This window comes from Bidens hawaiensis, unplaced genomic scaffold, assembly GCF_021521415.1.
Source record: "Bidens hawaiensis isolate Kalapana, Puna unplaced genomic scaffold, B.hawaiensis_p1.1 tig00013942_1, whole genome shotgun sequence".
Lineage (NCBI taxonomy): Eukaryota > Viridiplantae > Streptophyta > Magnoliopsida > Asterales > Asteraceae > Bidens > Bidens hawaiensis.
Window position 1 is genome coordinate 391,048 of NW_027492192.1, and position 8,592 is coordinate 399,639.

Sequence of the window (8,592 nt, forward strand, 5' to 3'; positions counted from 1 at the left end):
TTTGATTTAGTGGTTATAATTGGTGGTTTCTAACATCTTCTTAGAGTTTTAATAAAACAAATATTTGTGGATCGTTAAAAGAATAAAAGAAAAAAGTAAAAACTTCAAGTCCTTTAAAACTCTCATTACTCTTTGGTTCTTTGCATAAATTCAATTTGTTTAGTTTTCTTTTGTACGAATGTTATTTTCTCCGTATTACCTTCACTTATTAATTTGAGTTAACGAAAAATCAATCAACTTTGGAAAGTCATCAGAATGAGAATAGTGAAGTTGTCTGATGTTCTTGAGGAATCATATGTAATCAAGCTGATTATTTTTGGTGTAACATTTTGTGACAGTACTTTGTTTGATATTATGATGTTTAAATGTTGGTTTAAATATGTTTTTTATTTTAAAAAAAATACTACCTTATGTTGAGAGTTATTAATGTTTATAGTTGAGATAAACCAAACACTTGAATTTTTTTTTCTTCAATTCTCTTTTTAGCATTTAGATTTTCTTTTATTGTTTGATTGACTGTTTGTTTCGAGCATGTAAAGGAATTATGTAGTAAAACAAAGTATCATAAATTGTGCTAATACCAAGATAAGACACAATAGTATCACAATACATGTATAATTTTTAAGATATTCACTTAAATGTGTTTGTTGCATGTACAACATATAAGATAAGTTTATATTACTAACAAGTCAAATAGAGAGATAGTGAGCTAAGGATTTTCAGGACGACAGTTCGGTCGACCTCATCAAAGTTTATAGTTAATTTCAATGACGACAAAGAAGGTTATCGTCAAAGGTTTCAGTTGCAAGAGTGTGTGATTTGAAGTTTGTAAGAGCGATTTATTCATAATTCTAATCGGAATTGAATGTTTGCGACGGAACAAGACATCTAGAAGGCATTAGCATTATTTAATTAATTTATGATCATTTTTTTACAAAAAATATAGGTTATAGAGGTAGGATACTAAAAAGACTCAAATACTCTAAAGCAATACTCGCGGGTTAACTAGAAGTCCCTCAAAAGGCACCCGCGGGGCATACAAACCATCCGCACAAATCGTTTGAGGAAGAAACACCCTCATAATACATGCGGAAACATCATAGCACCTTCAAAGGTCATCCGCAGAAAAGGAACATACTTCCGCATAAATAACCACGAGGTAATGCTCCGGGACAGCTGTCAATAACCAATTACCTTCTAGAAGACTTACCAAGATGCTTTATTGAGCAATACGTGATCTCTTAACCAATCAGTAAAGGACACCTGGCAATGCCGTTATAACCGTGCACATGGCCAGTGTTGCCCATGAACCTATATCAAGAAGACGCTTGTCCAGGTGGTTATACATGCACATGCAACGTATAAGCCGAACCTATCAAGAGAGGACACGTGTCCAGGTGGTTACGAAGAGCATCTTCTTAAGGACAGCTGGCCCAATCAATTTTCCCACACCCTTCGGCTATAAATACTCTCTCAATCATCATGAGGTATTCATTCACTTCCACTGTATTCTATCAATTTACTTAAGTGCTTATCTTCTACAGAACCGTACTTATTCTCACGCCGGAGGATGGTTATGGGAAGACCCCCCCTCTTGTCCTTCCCGTAACGAGCTCACGGTGTCTGTTTTGCAGGTGTTCGTCACTGGACTTTAGGAAATTGGGTTCATATCGTGTTAGCAGTTAACCATATCCTACATTGTTGACTCATTGGATCTAGGATCCATTTAGGGGAGTAGATCCGTGTTTCTTTATAGGTGTTGGTTGGCCTCTGTTCAGCGAGTCAAAGGTATCAGATTCATGTCCTTTTAACTCTAGATCTATTAAATGTAATTTTTAAATGATTTAGTTTTGATATTAATAAAAATGTTAGGGACGCAGTTTGCTGTTTGTATGGCTTCGGTTTTTTTCCCTTTCATGTAAATGCTACTCTTTTTGATAAAATAATAAAAATAAAAATTTGTTAATAATATATATTAATAAACTCATTACATTCTTTAGTGTTATTATTATATAAACCATGAAAAGGTATTTGGATGATTCTAAGGCCATAAACAAACAAAAAGAAACATGGGAGTTTGGTGATTAATAAAAGTATATATGTTGTCCCGTTATAAAACTGAAGTTTGGGGCGGTTGTTATAAAAGGGAAATTTTAGAGACCATTTTTTTCTAAAAAACTTAGACCATGTGTACTGCAAACGTTATGTTTGCGTTATGGGTTGAAAACGTGGAGGGTACACCGCCCCCCTGCGTTATGTGATGTTGTTTTTTTGGTGCGTTGTATATAAAACGCGCAAATGGCACACAAATCAAAAAAATATTACCGTTATATATATAACCGTTGAGAATAAAAAAAATTATTTTTTTATATATTAAACCAACTAATTCCCAATCAAAACTCATCAAATTTATAAAACTTCTCTTTTAACTCTACAACTCTATAATTCCTTTACACAAAATTCACTATATATGGATCCTCCATCTATATATAAACAGTTTTTCGGGCCCGACCAACAAGCCGAGGACGTGGAGGAGGAACAGGCGGTTACGAGTGCGATTATGCTCGCGACACAGTATATGAGTTCCGTTACGGGTGCGATTAGCTCTCCACCCCCCGTTTCAACAAGAGCATATATCGAACGAGATCGTGCCGAAGCCAACAACCGGTTGATGACAGATTACTTCTGCGACACGCCGAGATACAAGAACCCGAAGACCTTTAGGCGTCGTTTTCGGATGTCTAAAAATTTATTTATGTGCATCACCAATGATTTGGAGCGTGAGTTTGATTACTTTAAGCAAAAGCATGACGCTCGAGGGACGCTATGATTCACTGCTATTCAGAAGGTTACGTCAGTCGTGCCCGTGCTCGCCTACGGAAACACGACCGACATCAACGACGATTATTTAAAGATGGCCGAAAAAACAACCCGGGACACCTTGGAGTATTTTTGTTACGGTACGTTTTGTTTTTTTTTAATAGTTTATCACTTGTTTACTGTGATCATTTATTTTATAAAAATTTTGTAAAATATAGGAATATTTAAACTATATGGACCACATTATCTGAGAGAGCCCAACGTTAACGATCTACAACGTCTTTACGAGGCACATACAAGGGTGCATGGTTTCCCCGACATGATATGAAGTGTAGATTGCATGCATTGGGAATGGGCTAATTGTCCAACTGCATGGCGAGGTCAATTCACACGAGGTGACCAAAAAGGACCAACGGTCAGCCTTCGAGCGATCGCTTCATACGACCTTTGGATTTGGTCGGCATTCTTTGGTGTTCCCGGTTCCAACAATGACATAACCGTCTTAGAGCAGTCTCCTGTGATGGAGAGTTACATATCTGGGACCGTTCCCATCGCTTCGTTTTGGGCTAACGATAACTTCTACGATCATGGGTACTATCTGGGTGATGAAATATATCCAGAGTTCGCGATAATTGTTAAAACATTCAGAGACCCGATGGATGAAAAAGATAGTATTTTAAGAAAGTGCAAGAGTCTGCGAGAAAGGATATCGAGAGATGTTTTGGTGTTCTTCAACAACGATGGCATTATGTTAAAAATCCTTGTCGTCTGTGGTCTTTAGAAAGAATGAGATGTGCTATGTATGCGTGTATCATAATGCATAACATGATCATCGAGGACGAGGGAAGAGCAATATGTCCAACTTTCATACCGGACCCGGATCCACCACGGACTCCGGCAAGTATGGAGCAACGACTCGAAAACTCGGATTCCGTGCGGTCACGAGAGATACATAACGCACTAAAGGAGGATTTGGTCAAACATCTTTGGATGTATCGGCCTCTGCCTGGTGAAAACGATGATCAAAACGAGGGCAACAATGAAGACGATGATGAAGACAACGACGACGATGGCGAAGACGATGAAAACGACGACGAGGACGACGACGAAGAGGGCGAAGACGACGACGACAACAACGACGAATAGTTTTTTTTTATTTTCTTGTAATATTTATTTAATAAAATATTATTGTTATTTGATTATTCTTATTAAAAATTAAAAAAAAAACAAAAACTGTAAAAGTGACTGGGCGCCACGTGGCGCATAACCCCTGGATGTGGAGAGTTATGACTACAGCCTGTTTTTGTACAAAACCATAACTCTGACTGGGCGCCACGTGGCGCATAACCCATGGATGTGGAACTTTATGACTACACATGGTCTTAATAAGTCCCTATAGCACTATAGACTGCCTATTAAGAGGTGTTTTTAGAAAAATTCACCATTTTGTCTTATTATGTTTTTTATTTTAATTTTTTATGTTTTTTTCTTTTCTTTTTATTTTTTATGTTTTAGTTTGTTTTTTTTTTCTTTTTTTTATATAACAGTTTTCTTTAAAAGATTTGTTTTTATAACATTTTTTTCAAAACAAAACAATATACTCTTATACACCAAACCAAAAACATTATTATATACAAAACATTGAGTTTGTACAAAATAAAACAACATATAAAAACATGGTATCGTCGATGTCGGGGGCCGTAAACGTCGCATCGTGAACATCGACGTGGTCGTCGGCCCTGCGTCTGACGGATGATCCTTGACCGGTGTCGTCGCCTCGTCCGTGTGTAACGTTCGACGTGCTCGCCTTGTGGTCAAAAGTAGGTGGTGGTGGTAAGGGGCGCCGCTGCTATCGGGGCAGACACGACTAAAGGCACATGGACGTAAGAGGCGCGTGCAGATCTCCATATTCACCTCGTCCTCCATCTTTAATAAATAAATATTATTATTAAATAATAATAATAATAACAATAATTAATAATAATAATTGTTAATTATATATAAATAACAATAATTAAACAAAAGAAGTAATAGACGGCGATAGATGTGTTTGGGTGTGTTTGTTTGAATGTTTGTTTGTTTGTGTGTAGATGAGATCCATTTTGGTGAAATTGGGGTTAAAAGGGACTCTGTAGGCCGCTTATAGCACTATAGGCGGCCTATAGAGTCCCTTTTAACCCTCTCTTTCATTAAAAGGGGCTGACATATTGTTATTATTTATAATATCTATTAATATTCTTATTAATTATAATATTTGTTTTTATTTATTATTATTATTTAATATTATTATTATTATTATTTCTATTTATTATTATTTAATAATATGTGTTTTTATAACAAATTTTTTGCAAAACAAAACAATAAACACGTATACACCAAAACAATAAACACATATATACACCAAACCAAAATATTATTATATACAAAACATCGACTTTTTAAAAAATATAAAAAAACTATAAAAACGGTGTATTGTCGATGTCGGGGGCCGTAAACGTCGCATATTGAACATCGACGTTGTCGTCGGCCCTGCGTCTGACGACCAATCCCTGATCGACGTTGTCCACGTCGTCACCTCGTCCGCGTCTAACGCCCGACGTAAGGGCGGTGCCGATCCCCATCTCCACCCCATCCTCCATCTTTAATTAAATAATAACAAATATTATTATTGGATAGTAATAATAATAATTAATAATATAAAAAAATAATAATAATTATTATAATTAAATAGTTATAATTATAATAATAATTAATAAATATATATACATAATAATAATTAAAAAAAGAAGAAGTAATAGACGATGAGTGTGTTTGGGTGTATGTTTGTTTGGGTGTTTATGTGTGGATGAGATCTCTTTCACCAAAAGGGGCATGACCTATTATTATTATTATTATTATTATTATTATTATTATATTTTTGTTATTATTTAAGTATTATTATTATTTCTATTTATTATCATTATTATTATTTAATAATATGTGTTTTTATAACAAAATTTATTTCAATACAATAAACACGTATACACCAAAAATAATAAACACGTATATACATAAAACCAAAACATTATTATATAATAAACATCAAGTTTGTACAAAATAAAAAATATATATATATATACAAACTATAATAAAAATAATTAATAATTATCTAAATAATAATGAAAACTGGACCAATTAACTACTTTAGCCTTGTGGTATTAGAATATGGCCTCATTATTCTTGTGCTAGTAGAATAGGGCCTCATATTTAATAAATAACTAATAATAAATATTACTATTAAATAATAATTATATTATATATAATAATAATTGATAATAATATATAAATAGTTATAATTAAAAGAAAGAAGTAATAGATGATGATGGGTGTGTGTTTGTTTGTGTGTAGATGGGATCCCTTTTGATGAAAGGGGGGTTATAAGGGCACCTATAGGCCGTGTATAGCACTATACATGGCCTATAGGGTCCCTTTTAACCATTCATTTCACCAAAAGGGGTTGGCCTATTGTTATATATAATAGCGTCCTTTACGTAATATATAATGATAATGTAATCTTTAAAATATAAAATATAACAATAGTGTTATAACAATAGTGTTATAATAAACAATTACATGAGAATGAACATGTACTTACAAACTAAACACAAAAAAAATAAAAATTTGTCATAACATGTTTATAACAAATTAAACAAGACATAGACATTGCGGTAACAAGTCCAAAATAGCATCTACACAGGACAGACAACGGCCATTGCTACAATTTCAAAATCGGCCTGCCACCTTATTTCCTTTAATAATAATGTGTAACACACACCAATCGTTATTCCTGGTTGACCGATAATATTATCCACAGAGCATTTAGCTCACTGTTGGGATCTGTCAGTGCCCAACAAGCATGTTCATCATCCCCGCGTTTTAATGAACACTCCAAAATAGCATCTACACAGCCATCAATATCCGCTCGACCAAACGCGTTAGATTGACCGACTTGACTATATTCTATATTAATAATAACAAACTCCAAAATAACATTCACACAGCCACAGTTATCTACTTTATTTCTGGCCGAATTTTTTGTGGCTGTGTAGATGCTATTTTCGAACTCCATCGTTATTATTGTGCAGGGTATTATGTTGAGGAGAAAGACTCAAATCGTGTTGTATGGGTGGAGTGGTGTGGGGGATTAATGAGTTTGTTTTGGTTGCATGGAGCTTGTACATTATTACTTGTTATATAGCTGGTTTCTGGGGTGATCTACCAGTCACGGTAAGACCTTAAAGAGGCGTATGTAGGTAACTCGAAAAACTAAAAAGTCTGTAAAAGCCTGCAGCAGGTGCGTGTTAACCAACGTTGAGACCTTTACGTGGCTTATATAACCTAAACGCCACTGAAAGGTCTTTAAGTGGCGTGTATAGGTAACGTTAATATCTATAAAGTCTGAGTAAAAGCCTGCAGAATGAGCGTGTTAATAGCCACGGAAAGTGCTGTAAGTGGCGGATATAGGGAGGTTTTTTATTTTTGCACATAAGCCTACACCCATTTGTGAGTTTGAAACACTATTTATAAATAAGAGAAAAAGAAAAATGCTTGAAAATTGGCCAAACCACTCAGGAATTCAATCTAGTTTGCCCATCCACTTACAGGCCACATGTCTCTAATTTTAAGTCTAAAAATATTTTTTTAATAACTTTTAATTAATAAGTTTTTAAAAAATACTAAAAACCTAGTCCTGTTTAGTTTTTTTTGTGAACACACTGGTATAAATTTTATTAAAAAAATTAGATCGCAAAAAATATATATTTATAATAAAATATGATGATGGTGTTGATGATGATGATGTTGGATGATGATGATGATGATGGTGTTGATGAAAATGGTGTTGTTGATGATGATGATGTTGATGATGATAATGATGATGATGGTGTTGATGATGATGATGATGATGATGATGATAATGATGATGGTGGTGGTGTTGATGATGATGGTGATGATGATGATGATGATGGTGTTGTTGTTGTTGTTGATGATGATGATGATGGTGTTGGTGATGATGTGTTGATGATTATGATGATGACGATGATGATGATGATGATGGTGTTGATGTTGATGATGAAGATGATCATGATGGTGTTTATGATAATGATGATGATGATGGTGTTGATGATGATGATGATGATGGTGTTGTTGATGATGATGACACCGATAGGTGTTGGATGATAATGGTCATGATGATGATGATGATGACATAGATAGTTGTTGGGTGATGATGATGATGATGGTGTTGATGATGGATGATGATGATGGTGTTGATGGTGTTCATGTTGTAAACGGTTAAACCCCACATGAAAAGTTTAATTGCCGTTATTAAACTCCTCGCTAAGTGTTATACGTGACGTTTATGGATAAAGTCGGTTCCTGCAAAACTTGTAACCTCTAACCGCCACGTTAAACACTAAACGTGGCATTGACATCCTCCAAAATTTGTTTATAAAAACAACTACAATCAACCATTTATACAAACATATTAGTTTATCATATCCCCCTCAAGCATGTTTCCTATCAACGACATTTCCCTCTCGACCTACAAATTATTCAAAAAACCACGATCCTGTTTAAATCATGTAAGTCGTTATTATTAAAACCATATGTTGGTTGTGTAGACGCTCTTTTGTGGTGACATGCACTCGTAGGGGTGGTCGTGGCTAGGTGGAACTCTTAATTAGTCCACCATCATAAATCCCATTAGTGCCGATTACATGCACAGTAAACTCC